This window comes from Triturus cristatus, chromosome 12, assembly GCF_964204655.1.
Source record: "Triturus cristatus chromosome 12, aTriCri1.1, whole genome shotgun sequence".
Classification (NCBI taxonomy): domain Eukaryota; kingdom Metazoa; phylum Chordata; class Amphibia; order Caudata; family Salamandridae; genus Triturus; species Triturus cristatus.
The window spans coordinates 175999855-176017722 of NC_140595.1; the positions used below are offsets into that span (position 1 = coordinate 175999855).

Sequence of the window (17868 nt, forward strand, 5' to 3'; positions counted from 1 at the left end):
GAATTCCCTCCCAATAGATGATCCCTCAGCATGCGCGGAATCTCACAACGTCAGGATAAAATACATCAGATGTAATATGGATTTGGTGCCAGCCATCTATTAGTGGTTCCACTGATGAGAAAACAGATTTTTGTGAAGTGAGCAACTTTGGTTTCAACGTATCCATGTTATGACTCATGATTGCTCCACACATTTGCTCATTTTCGCATTTTGGAGATAAATGTAATCGAATTTTCCATGAGTGGCACACAGTTTTCGCCTGCTACTTTCACTACCAGAGGCAGACTTTTTTTGTTTCTTACTGTGTGAATTTAATTCTTATGACAGCAGACTCATTTTAACGCAATAATGATGTGTTATTCTTGATCTATGAGGTTTTTGGTTTTCAGATGTTGTTAGATCCTATTTAGGCAGCTAATTTTTTTATACCCAGTCTTGTTGGCTGCAATTTCATTTTAAAGCTCAGGATAACCAGAGTATACATGAATAGTGCCCTAAAAATGTCCTCAGTTTTGTCTCTGCCTCGCTCCCATTCTGCTACTTATGCATCCCTGATAATGGGTTGATTTGACCTTGATTTGAAGTTGCAGTTTGGGCTGTTTGTCTTGATATGTCTGTGTCCTACATTGACTTCCGGGTGTAGGGACAGGGGGGGTGGTCGGTATGGTGAGGGTCGAAGAATAATAAGAGGAGAAAAAGCACCCGGACCCAGTGGCAGAGAGTGTAGCAGGGTTGGGTAAAGACACTAAGAGCAGGGCCGGGCTTGCAGTAGCGGGCACCAGGGGTTTCCCCGGTGGGCCGCCAGGGTGGGGGCTGGTTTTGTTACCGGGGACTGGTTTTACAGCATAGGTACAATATCGGCCTCCTGTAACAAAAGCAGCTGCAGTGTTTTCCATGCGCGACCAACCCCCCCCCCCCCCCACCGCCGCTGGTCCAACTCAATTGCCAGGGCTGGTTTGCGTTTCCATTCTGGCTCTGCCTAAGGGCCTGATTATAAGTTAGGTGACTGGGACTCCCATGTTGTATTTTGCTCCAAATGATCATGGCTGGCCTAGAGTTTCTGTACCCTGGGAACTCCAGATTTGATCTTATAAGTTAAAAAAGAGACAACTGATAAAATCACCTATGGCTTTGGTAGCAAGAAAAGTCAAACCACTGGCCCCTTCCCCAACCAATTTTTTTCTGTGGCAATGTGGGAGAATGCAATGCTCTTCCCTGCCAGGGCACTTTGCTACCTTCCCTCCCCTGCCTTCCTCTCCCTCCACGCTGCCCCGACGCCCAGCTCACTATTACCATAAGCTAAGAGGGAGTGGTAAATGTGAGCATTAATCCCCAAGGAATACCACGCAGAATTTCGCCTGGCAAAACCGTACCTGCACAGTCATTCGCCATTTCAGGGGGATTAACTCAGGACTGAACAGTACTGCTGGGGTATTATTGTACTGTGATATTAATTTTGTGCTTTGAGTTCGCACCCCTCCATCCAGTAGAGTGCAACCCATCATCAGGGCCTAAGAACATTAAAGAGAGCAAAATGTCAATGTACCGCATGCATGAAAAACAATAAAACTTACTCATAAATAAAAAAAAAATACACTTACTTTCAATCCTAGTGTGACATCCTCCTCGCTCAGGTCCCAGCAGGCAGGCTCCAACGCGGGACCAAGAAATTGCAGTAACCAATCCTAGTGCTGCTTTCATGCAGCAAGACAGCAGCGCCAAGATTGGAGGGCAAAAGACACACAATTGATGGTGGGGTGGCGGAGTGAGCTAAAGAACGGTGATGGATTAAACCCAGATCAGTTGACTGGGGGTGAGTGCTTGCAATGCTCAACACTCCGTCCATCATCCCCTTTGGTTTAGGATTGGAGGGAGCGGCCTCTCTCGCCACTCCAGAGGGCACCGGAGCCCTATGCTGTCTCTAACCGAGCCGTCTTAGACAGCTGGGTTAGAGAGGTTTAAACTGTGAATGTCTGGCTGGCCGTTCCAAGATGGCCGGCCGCCGCCGCGCTGGGGGGGTGTGGGGTGAGGGCGGCGCCTCCATGCTTGTGACGGAACCACGCCGTCATGAGTCACGGGCGAGCTGTGCTCATGACGGCGTGGTTCCGTCACGACTCCGCCCACTCTTCATTTCGCCCGCACAGGCGGGGAATGAGTGCCGCGTAGGCGGAGCGGCCGCAGCATGACGGAACCACGCCGTCATGAGCACAGCTCGCCCGTGACTCATGACGGCGTGGTTCCGTCATGCGCACGCAAGGGGTTAAAGTAGGCAGGAATGCAACTGAGGGAAGGTGATACTCAGAAAGTGGAGGCACGCAGAGGATGGAAGGTATGGAGAGGTGGCTCTGAAGAAAGAAAGGAGATGAATTAATCAAGAGTTGTAATTCAAGGTAAATTTTTCATGCATGGTTTAGGAATACAGAAGCAGGAGGCTCTGAAACAATATCTAGAGCTGTGTGTTCAAGGTAGTGAGTCCGAGTCCGAGCAGACAGAGAGATATATTTACAGCGCACACCTTGAGCTAATGTATTTCAAGGTGCTCTCAAAGGTGATGATAAAGGAAAAGTAGGTAAAATGAGGTATATTAAATAAGGTAATTATCTATGATCACACAATGTGATCCAGCAAGGAAGCTGGAATTGATCCCAGGTTTCTTAGTTGGGCACTAGATGGAATCCTCTCTCCCATTTCACATCAAAGGTTAATGATGGGTTTTACATTTTTTTTAGGAGATTTAGGGGCATATTATCAAGCACGGCATTAAAATTATCACCGCTTTAGCTGCAGAAAACTGCCGCTAAAGCGGCGATAATGGGCTTGATAATACGTTGCAGAGAATTCCAATAGAAGCCCATGTTGACACCAGAACATGGGCTTCTATTGGAATTCTCTGCGGCATATTATCAAGCCCATTATCCCCGCTTTAGCAGCAGTTTTCTGCCGCTAAAGCGGTGATAATTTTAACACCGTTTCTTGATAATATGCCCCTTATTTTGTTATGTTGTTATGTTATGTGTATTCGTAAAGCGCTCTATCGCCCGTGAGGGTATCTTGGCGCTGAGTGAGGGAATCCTGGCGCTGAGCGAGGGTATCCTGGCGCTTATATCAGCATACTGTGTTTTATAAACATGAAAACTCTTAGAAAATGCTTCTAAGGTAAGATGCCTGGACAACATTATGCCGTTGTCCTTCTTAAAAGCCACACATAGGCTCACAATTGTTACATTCCCGAGTCTCCTTATAGTGGGTGATCGAAGGACTCCTAAAAAAGCCATAAATCAAGATCCCAAAATATCTTGTGATATTTTAAATGCTATATCTTATGGTTGATGATGATAGCATGAGAGGAAAAACTATCTTAGCCTGAAATCTCAAAACTCTATGTACTCTGTGAAACCCCCCAAAACATATCAATGATGTTTTTGTGAGCTATGTTCAGGAAAAACAGGACAAGGGAAATGCCGTGTGGGCTATTCATGCAGACATGTTCTTGAGAAGTTTTATTGCGTATGATAGTGAAAGATAAAACGTCCAGCGGGGCACCCCCCTTCGCCTCATTCATCTCCCTGGAATGTGAAGCGTCCCAGAGCACCACCGTCAGCTGGAGAGGCTGCGGTCTTCAGGAACAGGGGGCAGGATCTCGCCGACGGCGGCGGTGGGCACGGGCTGCCACATATTTGAGGTCTGGGACTGTGAGGAAATCCCCCACTGGAAACAACTTAGAGACGTATCTGGAATGTTACATCGTGTGGTTTATCGTTTTTCAAATATTGTACGCCCTGCTGGAAGAAGGGGTCTCACCTGTTGTTGTTTGTGTCCAAGAAAACACGTGGTAAAAACATTGCTCATCACCTGCGGTGTAACTGGAATTAGATAGGGAGCTTGGCTGTTCTTCCAGGACAACATGCAGCCTTTGACGGGCACATTGGACGAAACCAAATAGGCAGAATGGTGGCAAGCAACTTTAATTGGTTTTACTGTCTTTGTTTTACTTGTCCCACCTGCCTAACCCCTTCCCCGCTCATGACGGAACCGTTCCGTCATGAGCCACGGTTGCCGTGTGCTCATGACGGAACGGTTCCGTCATGCCACGACCGTTGGCGGCCGCTCCGCCCACGCGGCGCTGTTTCCCCGCCTGTGCGGGGGGACAACGCAACTGGGCGGAGTCATGACGGAACCGTTCCGTCATGAGCACAGCTCAACCGTGGCTCATGACGGAGCGGCTCCGTCATGAGCACAGCGCCACCGCGCTGCCCCCCCGCACCCCCCCCGCGCCGCGGCGGAATTCCCGCCGCGGCGAAGGGGTTAAAGCAGTAGCAGCGGAAACGGATCTGGGAGGCGGGGAGGATTACAAAAAAAAGGAAAATAACTAACCTTACCACCGCATCTCTCCATCATCTCTCCTCATGAACGAAACCGGAAGCAAGCAGGCTCCCTTGACCAATCACAACACAGCAATGCAGCGTTGTGATTGGTCAGCCAGGGACTCGGGTCCTGGGCATATTTTCCACACAGGCTGTAATGCAGCCAGCATGGAGAACATGCGAAGTGCGCATGACTGTTTGTTCGGCCCTCGGGAGCCGGCCAAACAGTCATTGCGCACTTAGGCGGGTGCTACCACTCCTCCCCTGCCCTGTTCTGTGAGCAGAGCAGAGCAGCCGTGCCCTGCCCCGACACACAAAGCTGCCGCAGCAGGACAAAATAAAATGATAATAACATTACGTCATTAGGATTTTCTTTTTCTTTTCTTTCACTGCTTTAAAGCAGTGGGGTGACTCTCCTCCGCCTTAGCGGAGGAGCCGCCACTAGCTTAAAGTCTTCTTTACAACCCACAGGGACATCTTAAGAATTTTGGGGGCCCTGAGCCAAACATATTTTGGGGGCCCCTGTTCAGAACAGCTTTGAATTTATCATCCAATTTGAGCCCCTGTTTCCCACACAGTTTCCGCTTCCTCAGCTGCGTTAGCGATCCTGTTTGCATCATAGGCATTAGCCTATATATTCCCGATCTAAATGGAAGCGCGCAGCTGACAGCGGTAGGATTTAGTGTTTCCTGCCCTGCTCGTAGGTTTTTTTTAATACTTTTTAAAATGTATATGTGTGGATGAATTACTCTGTGCTTTTTAACAATTTCTCCTACCTACGAGCACTTGCACTTTACTTGATTCTGCTTGCCTACACCTCCTCAGCTGCTTCGATTCGCATCTCGCTTTTCCTCCAGCCCTGGTCCGCCGCGGCTGATATGCCGATTGTGCGGAGGGCTGTGGCTACTATAAGGCTCCTCACTTCCACCCATGTAGTTTGCACTTCCTCAGCTGCGTTAGCGATCCAGTTTGCATCATAGGCATTAGTCGATATATTCCTGATGCAAAAGGATGAGCGCAGTGGGCGCGCCGCTGGCACGTCAAAGGCGCACCAAAGGCAAGCCTGTCTGCGCCTGGAGGCGTCCGACGCTGGCCATACTGCCCAGTTCCCCTCCGGTGAGTTTCTTCCACTATATTACAATAGGGAAACACTGCTTAGTCTTAGGCGGCTACCATTATGTCAGTGTACAGCGGCTGATCCAAGCTTGGAGGTAGACTTTCGATGTAATAAGTGCAACTGGTCTCTCCTCCGGCCCAGGAAACCCACACCCAAGATACTCCCATGCAACAATAAGTGTAAAAACAATAAGAAAACAAAGGACTTAAAGGCCACCCTTTTAAATTGTCACTCTATGCAAAAGCCTTAACCACACATTTATGGTCTACTTTAGGACGAACAGCCTGATCTTTTATTTCTCACTGAGACCTGGATGTCTGAAGCCTCCAACCCTACTATAACCTCGGCCATCCCTATGGATTATAAAATCCTTAGGAGGGACCGACCGAGTGGGAAGGGGGGCGGTGTCGCCATAATTTACAATCAAATACTAGACTGCTCTCCCATCTCAATGGAAAACATAGAGGGCGCGGAGTCCTTAGACTTCCACTGTACCTTCTTCCCCATCATAGCATAGCTGGTTTTCTAATTTACAGACCTCCCAGTGCAATTGGCAATTTTATTACTACGCTTAATACAGCCACCACCTCCCTGGCCTTAAAATACAACTGCCTTATTCTGGGAGATTTCAATATACGTATGGACAATGGAAAAGACCCTCAAACAATTTCCTTGTTGGAGACGCTGCAGGCCTGCAACACGTTTCCATCTATTTCTTCGGCCACCCATGAGAAGGGCCATACCCTAGCCAAATCTTTCACAACTTTGACACATCAGTAAGCCTACCTCTTCCCATTATCTGGTCTGACCACCTCCTATTAAAATTTTGTCATTCCCAACTCTGCCACAGCCCCTCGGGGTAACGCAAGGAAGAGGGTCCCTAATTACAGGACGTTCCATAAAATATCCATCCCGATGTTAGCAAACGCCCTCGGTTGTTCCTCACTGGAGCGGTCTGTTTGCCCCGACTCGGACCCCCTCTCAATAGATTCATGGCTCCGAACTAACATTGATGCACCTGTACCAGTTGTTTCCTGCTCCTTAAATAGTTCGCCCCCACCAGCTCCATGGTTTAACGATTCCCTCAGATCTAGCAAAAGAAATTGTAGAAAAATGGACCGTAAATGGCATAAATCCTATCTAACTTGGACAGGAAGGTGTATAAAGACAACTTAGAAGCTCATTACAATCTTGTGAAGGCAGCCAAGAAAAAATTCTTTCAAACCAAGATAGAAAATGCCCAAAATAAGAGTAAGGTAATCCTTAGCATAGTTAAATCCTTTAACGCCCCAAAAGCTGGCACAAAGGAAGGGCCATGCATGCAAGAATGGTCTAAGCAAATAGCTCAATTCTTCCACAAAAAGATCCCTGTGATCGAACAAGCCTTCACTCACATCTCAGAGGAAGAACTGACCTTCTACCTTAGTTCTAATAGCAAATTTCACCTCTTGGATCCTCCATCTTTACTAGCTTTCCCTGAGTTTCAGCTCGAAGAGTCACTGACCCTTCTCCAAAGCATTAAGTCTGGCTCTCCTACCGACCCATGTCCAGCGAATATCCTGAACCTATTAGCTTCCACCATAAAACCCACTGTAAACCAGTTCTTTAATGCTTCCGTCTCCTCAGGCAACATGCCGAAATTATGGAAGAATGCTAAGATTCTTACACTGATAAAAAAGGCTAACGCCAAACCGACGGACCCTGCCAACTACAGGCCAATCTCCCTTCTTCTGGCCCTCTCCAAAGTATTAGAGAAGCATGTAAACAAGGCCCTCCAAAATCCAAAAAAACATTGGAGATGGGAAGATCTTTCATGTGTCCCATTCCGGTTTTCGGGCTAACTACAGTACGAAGTCCGCTCTGCTGGAATTGACTGAACATCCCAAGGGTAAGCTGGACCAGGGAGGCAAGGCTGTTCAGATACTGTTCGATCTGTCGGCGGCCTTCAATACGGTTCCAATTGAGAGGCTCCTGGAGAGACTTGCTAACATCCAGGAGCCTTAACATGGATGTCATCCTTCTTGGCAAATGGATCTCAGGACATATGGCTCCCCCCTTTCTCATCCCCGGTTCCAGCCATGATGTCCCTCAGGGCTCCATTCTCAGTCCTACCCTTTTTAATATATATCTATCCCCCCTTGCATTTCTGGTAGAGGAAGAGGGCGCCAAAATTGTTTTCTATGCTGATGACACTCAGCTGATTTCTACGTGTGAAAACTTTGACGGGGCAATGATTAGGTCTTGCCTCACAAAGGTTTTTAACTGGCTTAAGATCAATCAGCTGAAGTGCAATCCTGACAAAAGTGAAGTTGTTTTCTTTGGTAATTCAGAAACGCCTGACTGGAGCTCTTGGTGGCCAAAAGATCTGCCACCCCACCCGCGGAAAAGGAGAAAGTCAAAAAACTTAGGAATTGTCATAGAAAAGACAATCTCCATGCGCTTTCAAATCCAAAATCTAACTGGCGCTTGCTTTGGCATGCTCCGGATGCTAAAAATGTTCCTGCCACTGTTACCGCTTGAGAGTAGAAAGATCGTGATGCAGGCTCTGGTGACATCAAAGCTTGACTATGTCAACAGCTTGTACCTTGGTCTTCCCAAATCCCTTATCCAGCTCCTACAAGTGGTACAAAACGCAGTGGCCAGAGCCATCCCGAGACCTAAACCCAGATCTAGTATGACCCCTATTCTCAAGTCTCTACACTGGCTCCACATAAAAAAGAACGGATCGACTTCAAAGCAAAGACCATCTTCTTTAAAGCTTTCCACGGCTTATGAGCTGGCTACCTAAATAAGCGCGTTAATCGCTATACAACAGCTAGACCCCTAAGATCTTCAAATGCCAACCTAGCCCTCGTGCCGAAAAAATGCTGTGCCCGCACTGGAGGCAGATCCCTCAGCTTTCTAGGCGCAAAATTGTGGAATAGCCTCACTGAGACTAACCACAGACCTACTCTCTTTCAGGAAAAACTTAAAAACCTGGATTTTACTAACTGATGGGTCTTTTACGCACGTTTTCCTCCTGCTGTCACGCGCCAGGACACTCTAGTCTGAGTAGTTGCGCACTTTATTAAATACACTATTTCATTTCATTAGGTCCCCAACAGTGCAAAGGAACACTCGTTCAAATTCTAAGGGCCTTATTTATGAGGCCTTGCTTCACTTTTATGCCGCAAGTGCATCACTTTTTTTGACGCAGCGTAAAAAATGTGCCATGTTGCTCCATATTTGCAAAGTGACGCATCTAGGCAGATGCATCACTTTGAAACTCCTGCACCACATTATACCTGCACCAGGTATAATATATGCAGGTTGGGTGTTGCCCCGCAAAAAGCCTTGTAGAAGTGGCGCATTGAAATCTATGAGAACTCAGTGCGCCACTTCTAGGACGCCATTGCCTCAATATCTTACACCTGACTCACAGCAGGTATAAGACTGATTCAGGCCCTTTCGGACACATTGCTGGAGTTGCGTCTATTTTCAGACACACCGCAGCAATGCATCACTTTTGCGCCTACAGATACGTCAGAAATACAGACATACCTGTAACATGATGCGTCAAACAGTAAATATGACGCATCCATCATGTAGCAAGGAGGGTGCACTAAGAAGTGACGCATCCCTGTTTTCACATAGCGATGCATCACTTCTCATAAATAAGGCCCTAAATGTGTTTACATCTAATATTCAGGGATAGTTATGTGTGTTTTCAATATTGTAACACAGCAGCAGCTCAGCAATATTACTGCAAATAATCTTTGTAACGCCCTCCCATTTCTTATATCTAAGGCCTTGTTTTGATCTAAAAGAAACTTTTTTATGTATATTGCATGAAACATAAACACAACATTTCTCTGCAAAATGGCTATACTAGACTCGCAAATAAGGTACATAAAAAATTAATTAAAGGAAAACAGTATTTAAAACAATCTGTTAAAGAAATATTCAAGGTCATTAGGGTAAAACTCTGGAGCTGACTCTGTCAGGGGGCCCCCTGAAAGGCTGGGGCCCTGGGCCAGAGCCCACTTTGCCCATGCATTAAAACGTCTCTGACAACCCATCCTTCTGTGTCTCTATGGCCACAAACAAACATGCACGCACACACACGTGCAAGCACATTGAAAACATATGCACGCATGCATGCACTTTCACATTCTCACGTACACACAGACACATGCATGCACATTCACACAAAGACACACTCACATTCACGTACACGCACATGCAAGCACATTCTCTCTCATGTGCCCACGTATACACGACCACACCTATTTCTCACACACATGCACAAACTCTAAAGTACACTCATACTAGGGTGACCAGATGTCCCGGATTTCCTGGATTTCCCAGGCAGTCCCTGTTTTCAGAGGAGTGTCTGGGCGTCCCAAAGAGTTTGCTAATTTTAAATACATTTCCAGGATTTTAAAACAGAGGTCAGATTAACCTGCGAATCAGAAGTAAAAGGTATGCTTTCACATGCATTTCTAAAGTCTTAAATAACTGAAGTAATATATTGGTTTCAGCCCAGCAGCCAGGAGGTGGTCAGCTGGCTACTCCCACAGGCAGAGATACAGAGTAGGCAGGGGCCGAAGGGTGGAGGTCTTGCCATATATAATGTTATGTAAACATAGGCCTGTAAATGTGTGTGTATATATCTATACATATATTTTTTTCCACATGTATAGACATTTACAAGGCTCTGCAAAAAATGGGACAGGTCTGAAAAAAAGTGAGACTAAAATGTTTAGTCCTACTTCATTGTCTAGCCTGTCCCGGTTTTTGCTTCTCAAAATCTGGTCACCCTAACCTCAACACACATGAATGCACATTCATACACACATGCACTTTCAAATACACATGCATAAATGTGCATGCGCATGCCCATACATACTAAGACACACACATTTTACTTACACATGCGTCAGTCATCTACAACTCACCTCTGCTTCATCAACATCACTGACTGGGTGGCAAACCAGAAATTCAAGCCCTGGTTGTCTAGCTGGATGTCTGGATTACCCACTTGACCATACTGACTTCCATGCCTGTAGCATGTCAGCACTTCCCAATATCATGGCTATCCTTTTTCAAGTGCACTGGAAGCCATAGGCAGTGACACCAAGACCTGTCTGTTGCTGATAGTGTCTGCTGCAGTGCAGCAAACCACCAAGGATCTAGAGCTCAGAGGCCAGGTCTTGTTCATTTGATGCAACAGGCTACCCCATTGCAGAGGTTTGAATACAGTCAATGCTGTTAAATTATCTTTAGGTGAAAACATTTAGCCAAGTTTTTTTTTTCATTTATAAATATTATTTTTACTTAAAAAACACACAGAAGCAATTAGAGCAACTATTTTTTTCACTAGTGCCCCCAAATTACACATCTTGTCCTTTTCGACCCACCCCCTCCGCCTTTTGCTGAAGTAGGAAAAACCCTATTCTCATTTATCAATGTATTAATTTTTTCTTAAAATGTGGTGTTTTGGGGAACACAAACCAGGCCAAGGTGGGTATAACTATGCTCTAGCATCTGAAGAAGGTGCAATACAGATAATAAAATAGACTGAATGGTGCTAGTTTATCATTTTGCTGGAGCCAGGCTCTCAGATTGGGTGGATGGTGCCTGTCCGGTTGGCTAGGCATAAAGGCACTTGCTCATGAAATGATGGGTACATTTCTGGGCAGTTGAGCCTCCCTTTATTAGTTGCAATCAGAAGCTAGACATGTATTCTTCAAGAGCTAGAAAAGGGCTATGGTTCAATAGGTCTCCAACATGCATGATGCAACAGGTGTAGGGCTGGAGCATCTGGGCTGGCCTGGCTTAACCAGCCTTAACCAGGCCTAGCCAGGCCTGGCTCTGGGACTTGGGCTTTAAACAGCCCAGTCTTAATCAGTCTTAGCAGTAAGTCCACGAACGCCCAGGTTCTGTGTAGAGGATGACTGCTGGAAATACTGGACCCTGCTAAATGAGGCTGACGTGCCTATCTACGACCTTTGAAAAGTAAAATACTTAGCCTAAACCAGGTTTGCAGCTTTAGAATTCTGCTGAAGACCATATGTTGGAGACTGTATCACAACAGAAGCCACGACTGTCTCAGATCGAAGTAAGCATGGGAGGACATTATTTGCACAGAACAGCCCTCTCCTCAATCCATTATGCTGCAGTTGGCATGCAGCATTACTAGAGGGCAGCAATGTGACCATAAGGGCACAGAGATGCTTTAAATCTGCTTGCTGAAATTTCATGTTGGTCTTTGATGGGCCTACAGAGTGGAGGACTGTAATGATTGATCGAAAGAGTAATCAGGAATGAGTGGCCTGTGTTTGTGGTGAAAGGTGGGCGATGTGGGAGAAAAACAGCAAGATGAAAGTGTCAAAGCATAGAGGTTTGCTGAGATACTGAGAGAGTGTGTCATCAGCCTCTCCGAAGGGACATGTGAAAGAAGGACAAAAGATCCAAAGTCTTCTGGTGGGAGAAGCATTGAAGAATGTATCATTACTAGAGGGCAGCAGTGTGAACATAAAGACACAGAGAGGCTTTAAATCTACTGGCTGAAATATATCTTGTTCATGTTGGTCTACTCTTTGATGGGCCTATAGAGTGGAGGACTGCAATGACTGAGTGAACGAGTAATGAGGAATGAGTGGCCTGGTGATGGGGGATGTGGAAGAAACCAACAAAGAGAAGGGAGGTACCCCTTTTGTGTTTATAGGGACGAGGTATTTTAATGAACACAAAAGACAAAAGTTCCCAAGTTAAAACATATAAGCTGGGACAAAAGGCTTCTTACTGGGCCTATTGAGTCCTAAGAATAGTAGATCTTATTAGATAAATCTCTTTTGCCAGGGAGACCCACTATCTATGAAGAACTATTAAATGACTCTTGTTTGCAATGACACAGTACAATCTACGGTTTCAAGAACATACTATAAAAACAATCACGATTAAAACATCAATTTATTATATGACATATTCAGTAAATACTATACGTGATCTTCCTCCCGCTATAGGTTACAATCTAATGAATTATTAAAAACATTTTTTTTAAAACAGGATGTGGAAGAAAAACAGGAAGATGAAAGTGTGAAAGCATAGATGTTTGCTGGGAGAGTGTGTCACTGTCTCTTCGAAGGACATGTGAAAGGACAACAGCTCCAAAGTGCTGTGGTGGGAGATGCACGAAAGAATGTTTCCCCCAACATGAAAGCTCTTATACAATCTAAAAGCTTCCATATGCGATTTGATGCATTGCAGATTGAAGGATTGGCCATGTTTGGTGCATGAACGTGCACAGTTGGCGAGGCTCTTCCCAGAATATCAGCAGCACACCCTTTGGGAGCATCATCATTAGCGCCGGCACGTCAGGCCCATCTAAGGGAGTATGAGGCCAATAAAACCTTTGGGAGCCTTGCTCCAATCATCTGCAGGATAGAAAGACACTGCTGACCAATTACAGAGGGAGCCAGGCTGCTCAGAAAAAGGCCATGCTGGTAAAGGAAAACTCTAGCAGGGACTTTGACCCCTGCCCCACACTATTGTACCTGGATCCCCATTCATCTGTGCCTTTGACCCCTTTTTTGACCTCTCAGTATGCCCATCCCATTGCCCCTTCAAATAGTCCCTCCTGGTACCCCACTTTTGGTAGTGTACCAACCCATTTTCAAGCCTTTGAGTGACCTAAGCACCCTTCCTCTTTGCCTTCTTTCAGTAAGCTAGGAGCTTCTGTCCCTGTTCAGTCTCCAGTGACCAGTTGAATCCACATTGCTGGTTGTTCCAGGCACTAACCATTCCATGTAGCTCACAACAAGCCCTGACCTTTACTCGGTGGATCATATGCCCAATCTAGGGCAGATAAATCATTTAGTGAGTACCCCAAACGCTCTGCAGATGATGCCAATCCATGCACTGCTGTCTATTAGTATGCTATGATTATTCCCTATGCCCCATCCAAATAATTGCCAGAGGTACCCTCTCCCTGCCTCATTCGGCTACTATCCCGATTCCTCCTTATTTACCAAATATCAGTGCTCTTGGATGCTGCGGCAGGCATCTCTGCATGTTATTCCCCTGTTTGTCCCTCTCACTGTGATTTTTTTCATCTGCGCTCAGATGTCCACTCACCCCAAGTGTCACTCCATGCACTCCTTCCTTCTCTTTCTCTGCCTTATATAACCCCTTTCAGTACCACCACACCAACTGTCATATTTTGGGTGTGACCCTTGTGGTGTGTGAATACAAAAATGGGTATCGCAGAAGAAGTTGCCAGCATGTTCTCAATCCTTCTAGACCCCATAGGACCCCTTTCAATACTGTAAATTGCAGAACTCCTTTTTGAGTGTCTATCTAGGGTGGACAATAAACAATGGAGGACGCACTTCTCAACATGCCCCCTTCTTTCAGTGCCTGTACATTTGCTTTCAATACAACCATCCCCAGAGACCGTATAACATGTCCTACGACTGGGCTATAAAATCTTGGGGAGCCCAGCCCCCTAATTATCCCACCACATGTTTATTGTTGCCCCATTAAACAATATAACCACAGTGGGCTGTGGGAAGCACATTTTTGGTTGGCAATAGAAACTGCCCCAAGCCGGAACCCCAAGGCTCCCTTTTTGCCCCTAACTTATTGGGGTACCCTCTTCCTCATGGAAGGGAGCACTAAACAAAAATATTGGTAGCCACCCCCAAACAAATGCAGGCCAAATCATTCTGTGCCCCCTAGTATCCCTTTTAAAATGCTCCCCAGCACAACTTTTAGCACTTCTCCCAAATGTGATCACCCACCCACAAGTCAGACAGTGAAGGGAAGCAGTAAACAATGATGGGTTCACCGCTATAGCCCTATCTTGTGTAATCACTCCATCGGTGTGCTAGGGATGGGCACTGCTTGATTGCCAGCAATTGGCCCCGTAATGCTTCTTCTATGACCGCCTACTCTCTACCCACTCTTGCTCTACCCATACTTCCTCTACCACTATGCCACCCTTCTCCTCTAACTCCCTGGTCTCTCTGTGACACCAGCCACCCATGCTATCCTCCTAGTCTCCTACTACCTGCAACCTCTCTCCACCTGCCATTCGTGCTCCACCGCCACCTCAATCAACACCTGTGACAGCCCCTCTATGTCTCTGTTCCCACCCTCTGGCGGTGCCTGGACTCACCTATCCTCGCTCTCTCTACACACACACACTTTACTTACCAGTTGCTCTGCAATCCACCATTCACCATTCAGGCAGAACAACACCCATGCGCTTTACAAACACATACACATTCTCTCAGTAAAAAAGTATCCCAAGTTTTGAGCTTAACATGGGTGTTTCTGATCATTGTAGCTCCCCTTTGCTGATGCTGCAGACTAGTAGGCAAGCAGGGTTAAGGAACAGTTCTTTTCAGTTGATGCTGATGACTAGTATGCAAGCCAGATTAAGGAACAGTTCTTTTCAGTTGAAGCTGATGACTAGTAGACAAGCCGGGTTAAGGAACAGTTCTTTTCATTTGATGCTGATGACTAGTAGGCAAGCTGGGTTAAGGAACAGTTCTTGTCAGTTGATGCTGACGACTAGTAGGCAACCGGGTTAAGGAACAGTTCTTGTCAGTTGATGCTGACGACTAGTAGGCAAGCCGGGTTAAGGAAAAGTTCTTTTCAGTTGATGCTGATGACTAGTAGACAAGCCGGGTTAAGGAACAGTTCTTTTCAGTTGATGCTGATGACTAGTAGGCAAGCCGGGTTAAGGAACAGTTCTTTTCAGTTGATGCTGATGACTAGTAGGCAAGCCGGGTTAAGGAACAGTTCTTTTCCGTTGATGCTGACGACTTGTAGGCAAGCCGGGTTAAGGAACAGTTCTTTTCAGTTGATGCTGACGACTTGTAGGCAAGCTGGGTTAAGGAACAGTTCTTTTCAGTTGATGCTGACGACTAGTAGGCAAGCCGGGTTAAGGAACAGTTCTTTTCAGTTGATGCTGATGACTAGTAGGCAAGCCGGGTTAAGGAACAGTTCTTTTCAGTTGATGCTGACGACTTGTAGGCAAGCCGGTTTAAGAAACAGTTCTTTTCAGTTGATGCTGACGACTAGTAGGCAAGCGGGGTTAAGGAACAGTTCTTGTCAGTTGATGCTGATGACTAGTAGGCAAGCCGGGTTAAGGAAAGGTTCTTGCCGCTTTTTGCTGAAGACTAATAGCAAGCAGGGTTAAGAAACAGTTCTTGTCAGTTGTTGCTGGAGACTAGTAGGCAAGTCGGGTGTCAGGCCTGCTCCGCATTCGCTCTTTTTTTCAGACGGTGTGGAGCAAACCTAGCATAAAGGTGACCAGCACGGGCGGAAGTTTGCTTTGCATTCTAGTTGACGCACGCGTGTCTTCTGCCCTGCCCTTTACTGTTGCAGACGGCGTCTCTGTCAGGCTGCAGTGCGGCAGCTCTTTTTATTTCACAGATCTGGAACCTGTTCTTCTTTATTGTTGTGGTCATGGTCGCCATCTTCTGGAACCTGGAGAAAACAAAACAAAGGACATTTAAAGTACCAGCAAGCACAAATAAGGCAGTATCACGCTCTGCGCTATCACAAGATTATTGTTTACTTAACTGAGAGTTACTCACACAGCATTTTGGAGATCCTATTTTCTCTGTATATTCCTGTTGCAGCTGTTATGCATTCCTGTTGATTATATATCAAATACAAACCAGGGATTCATGTTTTCCTGAAGTTAAGGAATTAATCCATATTTATAGCCCTAAACATTTTTGTGTGATTTCTTAATTTTTGGTTAGAAGAACAATTTCAGCTTGGAATCTATTTCTCTTTTCCTCTTTTTTTTTTATACATGTCTTTTTTTGGGCTTTCATTGAATTACTGATTTACCACGATTTAAGGTTAGTTCATATACGCTTCTCACTTCTGTTATATATCCTCTACTCTGATTACTATTAAAACTTAATTTTCCTTCTCTTACCTATATAGATTGGAATCTGATCCTGCATCTACAATTACTATCTCATAAGTGGAAGAGGGGAATTACATAGGTTGTTACGGCAGTAGTTTACAGCGAGGCTTTATACCTGCTACAGCAGCTGTGGTCAATACGGGGGCGACTGACAATTTGTTCTCTCCTGCACCTTCCTATTCTAGTACAAGTCATACTGTATTTCATGTGACTACTCCTTCCGCTATACCATTATCTCCTCCTGAATGGTTTATGGGAGATCCCTCCGAATTCACTACATTCATAAATCCGTGTCAGTTGCATTTCATGTGCAGAGCTGCATTTTTTCCTACTGAACAAGCTAAAGGAGCCTTTGTTCTGTCGTATCTAGGCGGAACTGCTGCCACTTGGTCCATTCCATTAGTAGAGCGTATTGACCCTTTGCTTTACAATAACGCTGACTTCAAAGACGAGCTGCGTAGATTGTTCAATAGACACTCCTTTATGCAATCTGTTGATGCTGAGCTTTTGAATTTGAAACAAGGTACTAAGGATTTAGTGACCTATATGCCCAGGTTCAATAGACTAGTGGCAGAGGGAGGGTGGCCTGAGGCAAAGCGTAGTGCTCTCTTTTATAAAGGACTCAAAGATGAGTTGAAAGACCTATTGGCCCGGGTAATGGATCCCCCAGAATCGTGCAATGCGCTCATCAACCTTGTAGTCAACTTAGACCATTGATTACATGAGAGATTCCAACCGCGATGTAGTGATCCCAAAAGCAGAAGGTGAATAAAGGGCAGGGTGGAAGACACACGTGAGTCAACTAGAATGTGCAGCCCTCTTCTGCCCGTGCTGGCCATATTTATGCTAGGTTTGCTCCACCCAATCTGCAAACATGATTGTGTGTGGAGCAGGCCTGACACCAGATTAAGGAACAGTTCTTGTCAGCTGATTCTGAGATTAGTAGGCAAGCCGGGTTAAGGAACAGTTCTTGACAGCTGTTGCTGAAGACTAGTAGGCAAGCCGGGTTAAGGAACATATCTTGACAGCTGTTGCTGAAGACTAGTAGGCAAGCCGGGTTAAGGAACAGTTCTTGAAAGCTGTTGCTGAAGACTAGTAGGCAAGCCGGGTTAAGGAACAGTTCTTGTCAGTTGATGCTGACGACAAGTAGGCAATCCGGGTTAAGGAACATATCTTGACAGCTGTTGCTGAAGACTAGTAGGCAAGCCGGGTTAAGGAACAGTTCAAGTCAGTTGCTGAGGGCCCAACCTGGCATCCAAAGCTTCCACAAATCACCTTAACAAGCAACAGAACCAACTGAAGAAGGCTGCTCCATAACAGACATTTTGTCGCTACGCTGAAGTAGCGCTGATCAATGGATGACTCCCTGATGTTCACAGCGGGACTGTTGACAAATTTTGTACATTGTCAAAAAATTCGCAAAATAAATATAAATATGTAATCTTACAAGGGGT

The 17868-nt window shown here is 45.8% G+C and overlaps 1 long non-coding RNA gene across 1 annotated transcript in view; it reads right to left on the bottom strand.

Annotated features, from left to right (window-relative positions):
- Positions 1 to 12416: 12416 nt before the first annotated feature.
- LOC146773025 (uncharacterized) overlaps positions 12417 to 17868 on the bottom strand; it is a 543284-nt gene continuing 537832 nt past the window's right edge. Inside the window, exon 3 of the long non-coding RNA XR_014972322.1 lies at positions 12417 to 15960. This is a non-coding gene — a long non-coding RNA (uncharacterized LOC146773025). The remainder of the gene's footprint in view (positions 15961 to 17868) is intronic.